The sequence below is a fragment of the Schistocerca piceifrons genome, chromosome 1, assembly GCF_021461385.2.
Source record: "Schistocerca piceifrons isolate TAMUIC-IGC-003096 chromosome 1, iqSchPice1.1, whole genome shotgun sequence".
Lineage (NCBI taxonomy): Eukaryota > Metazoa > Arthropoda > Insecta > Orthoptera > Acrididae > Schistocerca > Schistocerca piceifrons.
In genome coordinates this window covers 535,962,886-535,974,954 of record NC_060138.1, presented here as the reverse complement: position 1 = coordinate 535,974,954, position 12,069 = coordinate 535,962,886, and the positions used below count along the sequence as shown (strand labels likewise).

The window sequence follows — 12,069 nt, the reverse complement described above, 5'->3', positions numbered from 1 at the left end:
GTTTGCATCGTGTTAACAATGCCAAATTTTGTACCAGAAAGTGATGATTTGCGGAAAGCATTAATTTTTTGTTTTCATTTTTAAAAAGGGGCTGCAGAGTCGCATCGAATGCTTGTCGAGGCATATGGTGATCATGCTCTATCAGAAGTAACATGCAAAAGATGGTTTCAACGGTTCAGAAATAATGATTTTGATGTAATAAATGAAGAACGTGGAAGACCACCAAAAAAGTTCGAAGACCCCGAATTGCAAGCAATACTGGATGAAGATGATACTTTGAGTCAGAAGAAAATGGTAGCAATGCTAAATGTTGCACAACAAACAATTTCTGCCGTTTGAAAGCTGTGGGAAGGATCAAAAACTGTGAAAATGGGTGCCACATGAACTGAATGAAAGACAGATGGAAAACCGAAAAACCATTTGTCAAATTTTGCTTCAAAGACATGAAAGAAAATCAATTTTGCACCGAATTGCTACTGGCGATGAAAAATGGATTTATTTTAAGAATCCTAAACGGGAAAAATCATGGGTTAATCTGGGACAACCATCATCATCGACTGCAAAACCAGATCGATTCGGCAAGAAGACAATGCTCTGTGTTTGGTGGGATCAGAAAGGTGTGGTGTATCATGAGCTTCTAAAACCCGGTGAAACTGTGAATACTAATCGCTACAGACAACAAATGATCAATTTGAACTATGCATTGGTCGAAAAAAGACCAGAATGGGCCAGAAGACATGGCAAAGTAATTTTTTTACTCGACAACGCACCTGCACACAAAGCAAAACTGGTTCAGGATACAATCAAAACACTTGGCTGGGAGCTGCTACCCCACCCGCCGTATTCACCAGACTTGGCCCCTTCCGACTACTATTTGTTTTCATCAATGGGACACGCATTGGGTGAGGAACACTTCGATTCCTACGAAGAAGTCGAAAATTGGGTGTCTGATTGGTTTGCTTTAAAAGACGAACATTTCTATTGGCGTGGTGTCCACAAATTGCCAGAAAGGTGGTCAAAATGCATAGAAAGCAATGGTCAGTACTTTCAATAAAATGTTTTTACTTTTCAATTCAAAATTAGTGTTTCATTTTCACAAAAAAACGCTCATTTCATACCTGTACACCTGGTAGATACTCTTTCTTCCCCCGCTCTATTTGCGAGTGTAACAGGAAAGGAAATGACTAGTGGTGGTACTGGGTACCTTCCGCCACGCATCGAACGGTGGGCTGCGGAGTATGTGTGTAGATGCAGTTGTAGATGTATTGCGGTACGAGAAAATTAACGTAATACGCGCCTTTGCGAGGATCGACTTGCCGGCAGCAGCAAGGCAGTGGGCGAGGCTCAGTGCTGGAGGGGGCGTCCCGGTTTCCCCGTCTCTGTTCTCACCGGGCAGCTTTCGCGGCTTTCGCTTTCACTGGCGCTGTGGGACAAAGCGAGGCTGGCTCGTCTGCCACCGCCGATTTAGAAGGCCGCTGAGTCTTCAGAACAGTACTATACCAGCTGTTTTGATCACACGTTCACTTGGTCCCACGGTGTGATAGAAGTTTGCGGTCCAATCGGGATTTTGATCTCCGGTCAGTCCTAGACATTTCCGTACTTGCCTTGGCTTTCCACACTTACTACGAAAAATACAGGATCTACATAAAGTCCGGGAACATTTTCAATTATTTATTGCACAAAACCAAACATTGCACGTATATCATACATATATTTTGAAGAGAAACCCTGAAAGTTTTTTGTTCCATGTATACCGCCACAGCGTAGTTTGGTAATCTGCCAATAGTCAGCGCTAGTCGCAAACATAGTAAGTTCAGGTGCGGAGCGAGCTTTCTGTGTGTTCGAGTTCGACAAAAAGAAGTGTGCTACAGCTGTTCAACGGATGTTTAGAATCAAGCACGGTAAGAAGCCACCAACAAGGAAGGCCATTTACCACTGGCACAACAAATTCGTTACGACGGAGTTGCTTGTGCTCGGCACACAGAAGCGGCCGTCCCAGTGTGAGTGAAGTGAATATGGAGCGCGTGCGAGAGGATTACCGTATTGACGTCTGCCGGGTCACTCGTGGTTCGCATATCGAATGTTTGTAAAAATAAAAAAAACTTTCAGAGTTTCTCTTCAAAATGCAATATGTATGACATCTGTACAATGTTTAGTTCTTCTGCAATGAATAATTGAAAGTGTTCCCGGACTTTATGTACACGCTGTATAACGTACAGTTGCTGTTTGAAGCCCATCTTTTTTTGTACAAAATGTAATATAATATAAGCATAATTAGACAATTCGTTTCCTCGTATTGATACAAAACGCAAATTCTTCTTTCTTTAGATTTCCGGACCGAACATTTCTCACCAAATTGTTGCCATTATCAGCGTTTTTTTAATTCTACATTTTTATTTCATTTATTTTTAAATCTGGAGATGGTGCATCGATGTTATATTCCAGGTCATTTATAAACAGTGAGAGGCACCTGAGACAAGCCACGACGCCAAATTACATTCAGAACGAGTAAGTACACTCGTGAACAACACTTAAGGACGAAAGAAACTTTATAGTGGTGCGCCACTGCCAAGTAACATAGCTCGATGAAACTTGGACTACATATAGAAAGAACTACTACAGTACAGTACAAAGGGTAAGCGAAAGAAATACTCAATGAGACGAACAGAGATGGCACTTACTCAAAGACAGTAATTACACTGACGTCACCGAAATTTACGACGGTCACGTGGACGTTACAAAACGCGGGAATTGCTTCGTAATAGGGTGTACGATCACCACGCACGGCAATGGAAGCTCTGCAACGTTTTCCCATGCTGACCACATGATTGGCAAAGTAAATCCCATCGATCACGTGTGAGATGCTCTGGGAGACATATTGCAGCGCGTCTGCATGTACCGACGGCCAACCGCGCTGGTGGAGAGACGGAGCGCCCTCCCACAAGAACCTTCACCAAAGATTGCAGAGCATTCATTGCCGTCAGTGATGATCAGACACCATATTAAGAACAATCTCCCGCCTGTTGTAACGTCCAGGTGACCATCATAAATTTCAGTGACATCTGTGTTAACAACTGTATTTGAATAAAAGTACCAAAAAAATGGTTCAAATGGCTCTGAGCACTATGCGACTTAACTTCTGAGGTCATCAGTCGCCTAGAACTTAGAACTAATTAAACCTAACTAACCTAAGGACATCACACACATCCATTCCCGAGGCAGGATTCGAACCTGTGAGCGTAGCGGTCGCTCGGTTCCAGACTGTAGCGTCCCAGAACCGCACGGCCACTCCGGCCGGCCAATTCTTCTGTCCAACTGTGTTATTTTCATACAATTTCATAACAACCTTTAGCAATCTTTTATCCAACTCTCTCTTTCTCTCTCTCTTTCAAAATTTCCCAAAGATAGTTGGTGGGTACCGTAGCGGTCACGCGGTTCCAGACTGAAGCGCCTTTAACCGCACGGCCACACCGGCCGGCGAATAAAAGTACCATTCCTGTTCATCTCATTGCATATTTCTTCCAGTTATCTTCTGTACTACAGCGTAGCAATTGTTCCTTTGTGTGGTCCAAGTTTCAGCAAGCTATGTTTCTTAGCAGTGACATGTCATGCGATGGTTACTTTCCTCCGTAAGTTTTGCACACCATTGTATATGGAGATGTTTTCACCAAGTTTTAGCAGAAATATGAAGTATTTCCAGACATATAGAAGACATGTTTAACAGCTATAACTGCTAATTATGGTACCGATTTTTTTAAAAAAATAGAACTTTGTACTTTTATGTGGCTGTCGAAAAGGATTTCAGCGACGTATCAGGTGTGGAAGTTGACCAGCTAGCAATAAGATAACAGCGCCGCAAACCATTGTCCCGCCATCAGGAGAATAGTTGTACAATTACGTATTTCATACTCAGGAACGACCTTAGACATGATTTAGAGCTAACCCGTGACTTGAATATGGTTGTCTGACAGGAACTGACTGTCTGAAAACAAATATAAGTTTTTTTTAAATTTAAGGATTACTTTTAAAAAAGATTATTGCCAAGCAGTTATACCACAGTGTTCCATTTTTTTCTTTCCCGTTGTTTGCGTTGACATGTTTGAAACACTCTCTGATGTGCTTTCCATTTATGTAGTACTTCCTTTGAAATTTATAGCTTAATGCATTTGTTTACTGAACATCAAGTACACTATTCCTAATGCATTTCTAATACATGTAATGCATCCGTTACCTGTACATCAATTACAGTATTTCTAGTATCTATAACCCTTCATTAAATTCCTCACAGTTCTTAACAGGGTTGTCACAAATGTTTAACGCAGCATGTCATTCTCAATGGAGAGAAAGCTTCCGAAGTGAGAGTGATTTCAAGTGTGCTGCAGGGGAGTGTCGTAGGACGGTTGCTATTCACAATATACATAAATGACCTTGTGGATAACATCGGAAGTTCACTGAGGCTTTTTGCGGATGATGCTGTGGTATATCGAGAGGTTGTAACAATGGAAAATTGTACAGAAATGCAGGAGGATCTGCAACGAATTGACGCATGGTGCAGGGAATGGCAATTGAATCTCAATGTAGACAAGTGTAATGTGCTGCGAATACATAGAAAGAAAGATCCTTTATCATTTAGCTACAATATAGCAGGTCTGCAACTGGAAGCAGTTAATTCCGTGAATTATCTGGGAGTAGGTATTAGGAGTGATTTAAAATGGAATGATCATACAAAGTTGATTGTCGGTAAAGCGGATGCCAGACAGATTCATTGCAAGAATCCTAAGGAAATGCAATCCGAAAACAAAGGAAGTAGGCTACAGTACACTTGTTCTCCCACTGCTTGAATACTGCTCAGCGGTGTGGGATCCGTACCAGGTAGGGTTGATAGAAGAGATAGAGAAGATCCAACGGAGAGCAGCGCGCTTCGTTACAGGATCATTTAGTAATCGCGAAAGCGTTACGGAGATGATAGATAAACTCCAGTGGAAGACTCTGCAGGAGAGACGCTCAGTAGCTCGGTGCGGGCTTTTGTTGAAGTTTCGAGAACATACCTTCACCGAGGAGTCAAGCAGTATATTGCTCTCTCCTACGTATCTCTCGCGAAGAGACGATGAGGATAAAATCATAGAGATTGGAGCCCACACGGAGGCATACCGACATTCTTTCTTTCCATGAACAATACGAGACTGGTATAGAAGGGAGAACCGATAGAGGTACTCAAAGTACCCTCCGCCACACACCGTCATGTGGCTTGCGGAGTATGGATGTAGATGTAGATGTAGACTTTCACAATGGTTCTCACATTGTACTTGCACGAGTCTTTACGGCATATGGTGAATGCGGTGCGAACATATACTATGTATTCCAGAGACTTGGCAAAACACACACACACACACACACGATGGCTTTATGATGGATACTGAAAGGTAGCCTCCAGAGAGTATGGATCTTTTGCTGCCGAATGTTGCTCCTCCATATCTTTGTTCAGCCAACGGTAAACGTTATTTTTCTGCTTCGCGCTTGGAAACAGTGTGTGTTCTGTGTGTAAATTATGGTTTTCGCTTGTTTATGCGGTACATGTAGTTTACCACTAAGTCACTGTAGCCGCGTCAAAAGTTCGCAGTGACAATACTTTTCAGAAGGGAGCGCTCAGAATGCAGTGAATTTGCCGTGTCAGACATGAAGAAACTTGTCATACTTTGTTCGCCAGTCTGACCGTAATTCCTCACCATCCCACCGAAAACTCTACAGATATTCCTGCAATGTCGTGGGGACAGGAAATGACTTTTGGGAGAAGAAAGTAGTGACAAGTTAGATCAGTCAGGGTGGGTGAGGGAGGGGGGGGGGGGGGGGCGGGGCAGTGCTCACTGAAAGCAAAGGTTTGATTACGAGGATTGCCCAGGAAGTAATGCACCGCCGTTCTTTCTCAGACGGAAACAATGCTACGGGTGCGAAACGTTACGTACGTATCATATTAAGTCTCCTGATTGAGTGCTCAAAGTTTCCGTCTCTTCCGACAGATAGCGTAGCTGCTGGACAGTTTCGAAATGGCGTCTGTAGGTGAAGTACGTTACAAGCAACGTGTCGTCATTGAATTTCTCACTGCAGAGAAAGAAACTGTGTGGAATATTCACAAACGCTTGTGCAAAGTCTATGGAACATCTGCTGTCGACGTAAGTACAGTTAGTCGCTGGGCATGGAGGGTGAGGTCATCAGAAGGGGGTTCGGCAAAGCTCTACGATTTGCAGTGGTCGAGGAGGCCATCCACGGCTGTCACACCTGACATGTTGCAGCGACCTGATGTCATTCGCCCTTAAATGATGCCATTCGTGGAAGACATTTTGAGGACGACGAGGTGGTGATTCACACAGTGAAGCACTGGCTCCGCCATCAAGACAAGGATTGGTACCGACAGGGCGTACACACCCTTGTATCACTCTGGGGGTAGGCCGTAGAACGAGATGCAGATTACGTGAAAACATAGGGTGTGTAGATAAAACATCATTTCTTCATGTGTGTAATTCTCATTATGTTTAATAAAGAATTGTTGAACAACAAAAATGCTGTGCTTTACTTTCTGGGCAACTCCCGTAGAACGTCTGTCAACTACCCAAGTTTGGCATCTCACAAACAGTGCACCCAGCGTATACGCTGCTCATTGCTATGAAATCTGATTGGACGTGTTAAGTTGTTTAAACAGTCCGGTGGATCGACTTTAAGCGTTAATTGGTATGCGTTATACCAAGCTCAACGGCAAAAAATAAATAATTGCGGTATGTGATGATCGCGAAAGGGCTGAGTTCGAATCCTGGTCCGGCACATAGTATCAGCTTGCTATTTTCAGTCAACACAGCAAGTATTCTACGAGTAGTAAGACATTCATTTCCTTTCTGAAAGAGCAGAAAAAAATAAACTTACATAATAAAAATTGAAATGAGCATATGGCATCCTTGGCTGGGAGGCCCCATCCGGGGAAGTTCGGCCGCCAAGTGCAAGTCTTGCTTCAGTCGACGCCACATTGGGCGACTTATGCGCCGGTGACGAGGATGAAATGATGATGAGGACAACACAACACAACACCCAGTCCCCGAGTAAAGAAAATCTCCAACCCGGCCGGGAATTGAACCCGGGCCCACTTGCATGGGAGGCGAGCACGTTACCACCCGGCTAAGCAGGAACTAACAAAATAAACTCTCGTTATGAAATTGTCCCTTAGCTCCTCGGGACCATGTGATGTAATTTATGTTAATAGATGAGAGTACGTATCTGTAGAAGACGAGAATGCAGCCTCTAGTACAGGTACCGAAGACTATCAAGGGAGACCCTGCCTCATGTTAGTGAATTTGCGTGAGGACAGCTAGTTAAAAGTCAATTACAGACAGCGTCACGCATGGTTCGACTCGAAGCTCAAGGAATGCGTTCATGTCACGCTGCTGACACGATAGTTCTAGGAGATGTGGGTGAAGTTCAGGGAATACACAGGCGTGACTAACACTATCATTAATAACAAGTATTAATTGTTGAGTTACTCACCAGTGAGGAAAACTCGTTGAAAACTTGAAACGGGTAACTGGGTAAGTGGAAACGGCAAAGATCTGGAAACAAATAGAGAAAGATTACAGTCTTGTAATATATTAAAATTATAACAGCGAAAACTTTAAGAATCCTCTACCATTTACACAGAAAAGAGCTCACTGGATGAAAAATTCATTTGTATGTGTTTGCTTAGCACCTATAGGTATCTAATGACACGTATTTGAAAACGAATTCGCTTTTTTTTCGCAGGTTCATCTTCGGTGCACAACCTCGCAGACAACAGCACCAGCACTCGTGGACTATTACAGCTTGTGATGAAACTTCAAAGTAAGGCCTGCTATCTTGCATAGGGTGTGCGACAATGGCAAAGTGGAGTAGCATAGTATCATAAAAAATGGCACATTTCATTGTATCAGTAAAGACAAAATACCAACAGAAATAAATGAACATAAGATGTATAGAGGCTATATACAAAAAGGACACAAAAGCTTATTATGAAAAAAAAAATGTTTGAATTACCGTTCGCAGTGCTTAGTCCACCCAAGGGATGTGACCCGCAGGACACATGTCAAACATAAATGTTGTCTCTTTCAGTTGTTCTTTTCACGTACACGCACGTGGAAACAGAAAACAATGCAAGGCCTATACTTACGGTAAGACAACGGACCTGCAAAATTCTCCCTCCTGGGCACGTCGCCACCTAATGAAATGCTGGATAATCGAGGAATCGTGGAAACAAGGTACCAACAGAATTTGTATAAGCATGGGAAATGTATCAGGTAAAAAGAAATCTGTGTTTTGTCATATTATTATGTACACTCATATGCAAATCAGAATAAACATATGAAAGCTGGCAATACGACGGCAAAAAATAAATAATTGTGGTATGTGATAATCAAATTTCTACCTAGCTACGTGAAATGAACCAAAGCAAAAGTTATTCTGTGAAGTGCTTGACGTTGCTGGTGTGATGATTGCCTCGCGATTTCCTCATCTGTAAAGTTTCAACATGAATCACATAGGGATGGGGAATATTACGTATCCTAAAAGGTCCAGAATATAAAAGTTGAAATTAACTGCAACGACGTTGTCCTCTGTTGAATAGGTAATGAGTGCGTATCAACACTTTTTGTCCTACGCGAAATTCCTGGAGGTAACTCACCTGTTTTTGTTGACGTTTGCGGCGCTGTGCTGCACGCTTTATATTGTTAAGTGCGATGCTTATAATTTCATGGTGACGTAATCTTCCCGTAGAAGGGAAAGAAACAATTTCATGAATTTTGTTAGGTGGATCCATATTTTTCAACACAAGATACGGCGAAAGCATGGTAGCGTCGTTTGGTGTGGAATTCATGACGTCCTGAAAATCTGAAATGAGCTTGTCCCAGTCAGTATGTTTTTTGTGACACTAGATACGACAAAGTTTTCCAATCTCTTTCATGATGCGCTCTGATGGGTTGGAAGAAGCAAGGTATCTGCAAATAAAAATGGGTGTAATATTTCTAGCTTGCAGAGTGCGTTTCCATATCACTGATCGAAATTGCGGTCCATTGTCGGAGATTACCTTGAACATGTTCAACACGAGGCAAAACATTTTTAGTAAAAGCATTAGAAACAGTTCTAGCAGTGGCTTTTCGTAACGAAATGAAAGATACAAATTTCGAAGTTAGTTCTACAGCAACAAAAATGTAAACGAAACCTTTATTAGTTCTTGGAATGGATGCAAATAGATCAACAGCTGCCATTTGTCTTAATTTCAAGGACACAATGGCGTACAGAGGGGCAATGTGAGTTACTGTAGAAGATTTAGCTTTTTGACAAATTTTGCAAGTCACTAAGACTCGTCGAATACACTTTTCGATATTTGTGAAATAACTAAATGGCTCTGAGCACTATGGGACTTAACTTCTGAGCTCATCAGTCCCCTAGAACTTAGAACTACTTAAACCTGACTAAACCAAGGACAGCACACACATCCATGCCCGAGGCAGGATTCGAACCTGCGACGTAGCGGTCGCGCGGTTCCAGACTATAGCGCCTAGAACCGCTCAGTCACTCCGGCCGGCTGTGAAATAACAGTTCTGTCGTAGAATCAAAAAGCATTTGCGAGTACCATAATGGGCGTAGCTCAAGTGTGTGTACCAGATTAATTTATTGACAAGTTCTTCAGGTATGCAGAGAGTCCAATTATCGCTGTCAGGGCGAGCGTGGCGAAACAAAATGTTATTGTGCAAGGTGTAGTAACCTCTGATTGTTGCCTGGCTCGTGTCAAGCCGCAGAAGTTTGATCTCTTTCCAAATGTCGTCTTTGCTCTGCTCTCTGGCGATGTCTTTTAATGGTACTGAAATAAAATTTTCAAAAGCTACCTGTTTAATGTATAGAATGCTGAAATTAGCAGCGATTTCTTGCTGGTTACAGCTCAGTGACCGAGAAAGTGCATCTGCTACGCATTCTGGGTACCTGGGATGAGGGCAATCGTAAAATCAAATTCCTGCAAATACGTGACTAAGTCTGTCATGTCTGAATTTAGCTGATAAAGAAATTAAATAGCTCTGTGATCTGCGTATACTGTTGTGTGTCTGCTGTATAGAAAGTGACTAAATTTAGTGAAAGCCCAAACAACACATAATGTTTCGAGTTCAGTGATACAATAATTTCTTTCAGTCGATGCGAGTATGCGACTAGCAAACGCGATGTTCTACAGAACAGTTTCACCATTTTCCTCTATTTCCTGAAATACATTGACACCAAGAGCAGTCTTAGAGCTGTCTGTAGCAATCGAAAAATTCTTTGTCGGGTCAGGATGTGATGGAAGTAGACCGTTAAGCAAATCCTTTTTCAGATTGAGAAACTCAGACTGTGCTTGGTCGTCCCACGACCGGATAGTATTTTTACCAGTAAGATGACACACTCTAGGGGTATCTAGTGCAGAGTTGTGTATGAAATGGCGGAAAAAAAATTGATCCAACCGAGGAAGCTGTAAAGTTGTTTTTTGGTTGACGGAATTGTAATGTCACAGATGGCTTGTAGTTTGTTGCGATCGGGCGTAATGATGTCTGCCGAAATAACGTGACCTAGAAATTCAGTGGAAGTCTTGCCAAAATGAGATTTACTAAGGTTCACGGTAACACCTCCTGTAAGAAAAGTTTGCAATAGCATGCGAAGAACAGAATTATGTTCTGACAAAGAAGGTACTGCAGTTAGAATGTCGTCAATGTAAGTGGCGATTTGGTCTTTTCATTCATTTGGAAGAATAGTATTCATCGCACAGATGAAAGCAGCGGAGCTAATGATTAAACCAAAAGGTGATTTTCATAAGTGATAGAAGTAGTATTGGGACAAGGCAGGTTCTGGCGAACTCTGCATTGTTGCCAGATGTATCCAAGATGGCGGCGATGACGTCATCAAAGATGGCGGCGTGTAGACTTGGGAACAGCGCATGACGTCATCCAAGATGGCGGCCATGATGTCAGTTGATGACGAGTGCCACAGCCCTCTGCCATGCCCCCTGGTGGGAAATTAGAATTTTGGTGGGAAGATAGGACAATTAGACTATCTCCACTAACCTAACCCCTCCCCTAGAAAATGGTGGGAAGTTTGAATTTTGGCAGGAAGATAGGACAATTGGGCTACCTCCACTAACCTAAGTCACCCTCCACTCCCCTCCCCCAGAAAATGGTGGGAAGTTCAAATTCCAACAGGATAATGCATCACACCATGGTTAACTCTAATAACCTAAGAAAATGGCGTGAAAGAAAGGACACTTGGGCTACCTCCACTAACCTAAGTCTTCCGACTGCCACCTCTTCCTAGGAAATGGTGCCAAGTTTGAATTTTGGTGGTAAAGAAAGGTCAATTCATGTATCTCTACCAAGCTAAGAAAATGGCATGAAGGAAAGGACACTTGGACTGCCTCCACTAACCTAAGTCACCAGACCACCACCTCATCCTAGGAACTGGCGCCAAGTTTGAATTTTGGCGATCAAGGAAGGTCACTTGGCGTTTCTTTACCAACCTAACAAAATTGTGGGACACAAAGCTCACCTACACTAACTTAAGTCACCCGATCGCCACCTCTTCCTAGGGATTGGTGGGAAATGGACTCAGCCTGCACTGGGCTGCTGGAGAGAGGAAAGTGTGTACTTTATTTATTTTGGAACAATTTATTTAGGGATGGAGTATATTTATCACAGTGGTACAGAATACATGCTCTGACATGCTACACAGCATACAGACCTGCAAACTACTTCTAAATAACTCATGTATAATGCTCTACCCACGCCCTTGCTAATTGTAAACGGTCAAAATAGCGCATTGCACAGCCCACAGACATGCAAACCACTCGTAAATAATGCAATACATTTACTCCCATAGAGCCAAACAACTCCTAAATTGTCAAAATAATAATCCATTAAAAAGACTCTGCAAGCATGCTTGTTAATCATCAACTATCGAAATCATGCACCAGTCTTTATTTAAATAATTAGAGGGACCACCATCCAATGTGTTCACCAGGAGGTCCGCACTCCAATTGAC

At 42.6% G+C, this 12,069-nt stretch overlaps 1 long non-coding RNA gene across 1 annotated transcript in view; it reads right to left on the bottom strand.

Moving 5' to 3' along the window:
- The window catches only part of LOC124799072, a 358,440-nt gene that overhangs the window by 108,654 nt on the left and 237,717 nt on the right, over positions 1–12,069 (bottom strand). The window contains exon 3 of the long non-coding RNA XR_007016980.1: positions 7,531–7,592. This is a non-coding gene — a long non-coding RNA (uncharacterized LOC124799072). The remainder of the gene's footprint in view (positions 1–7,530; positions 7,593–12,069) is intronic.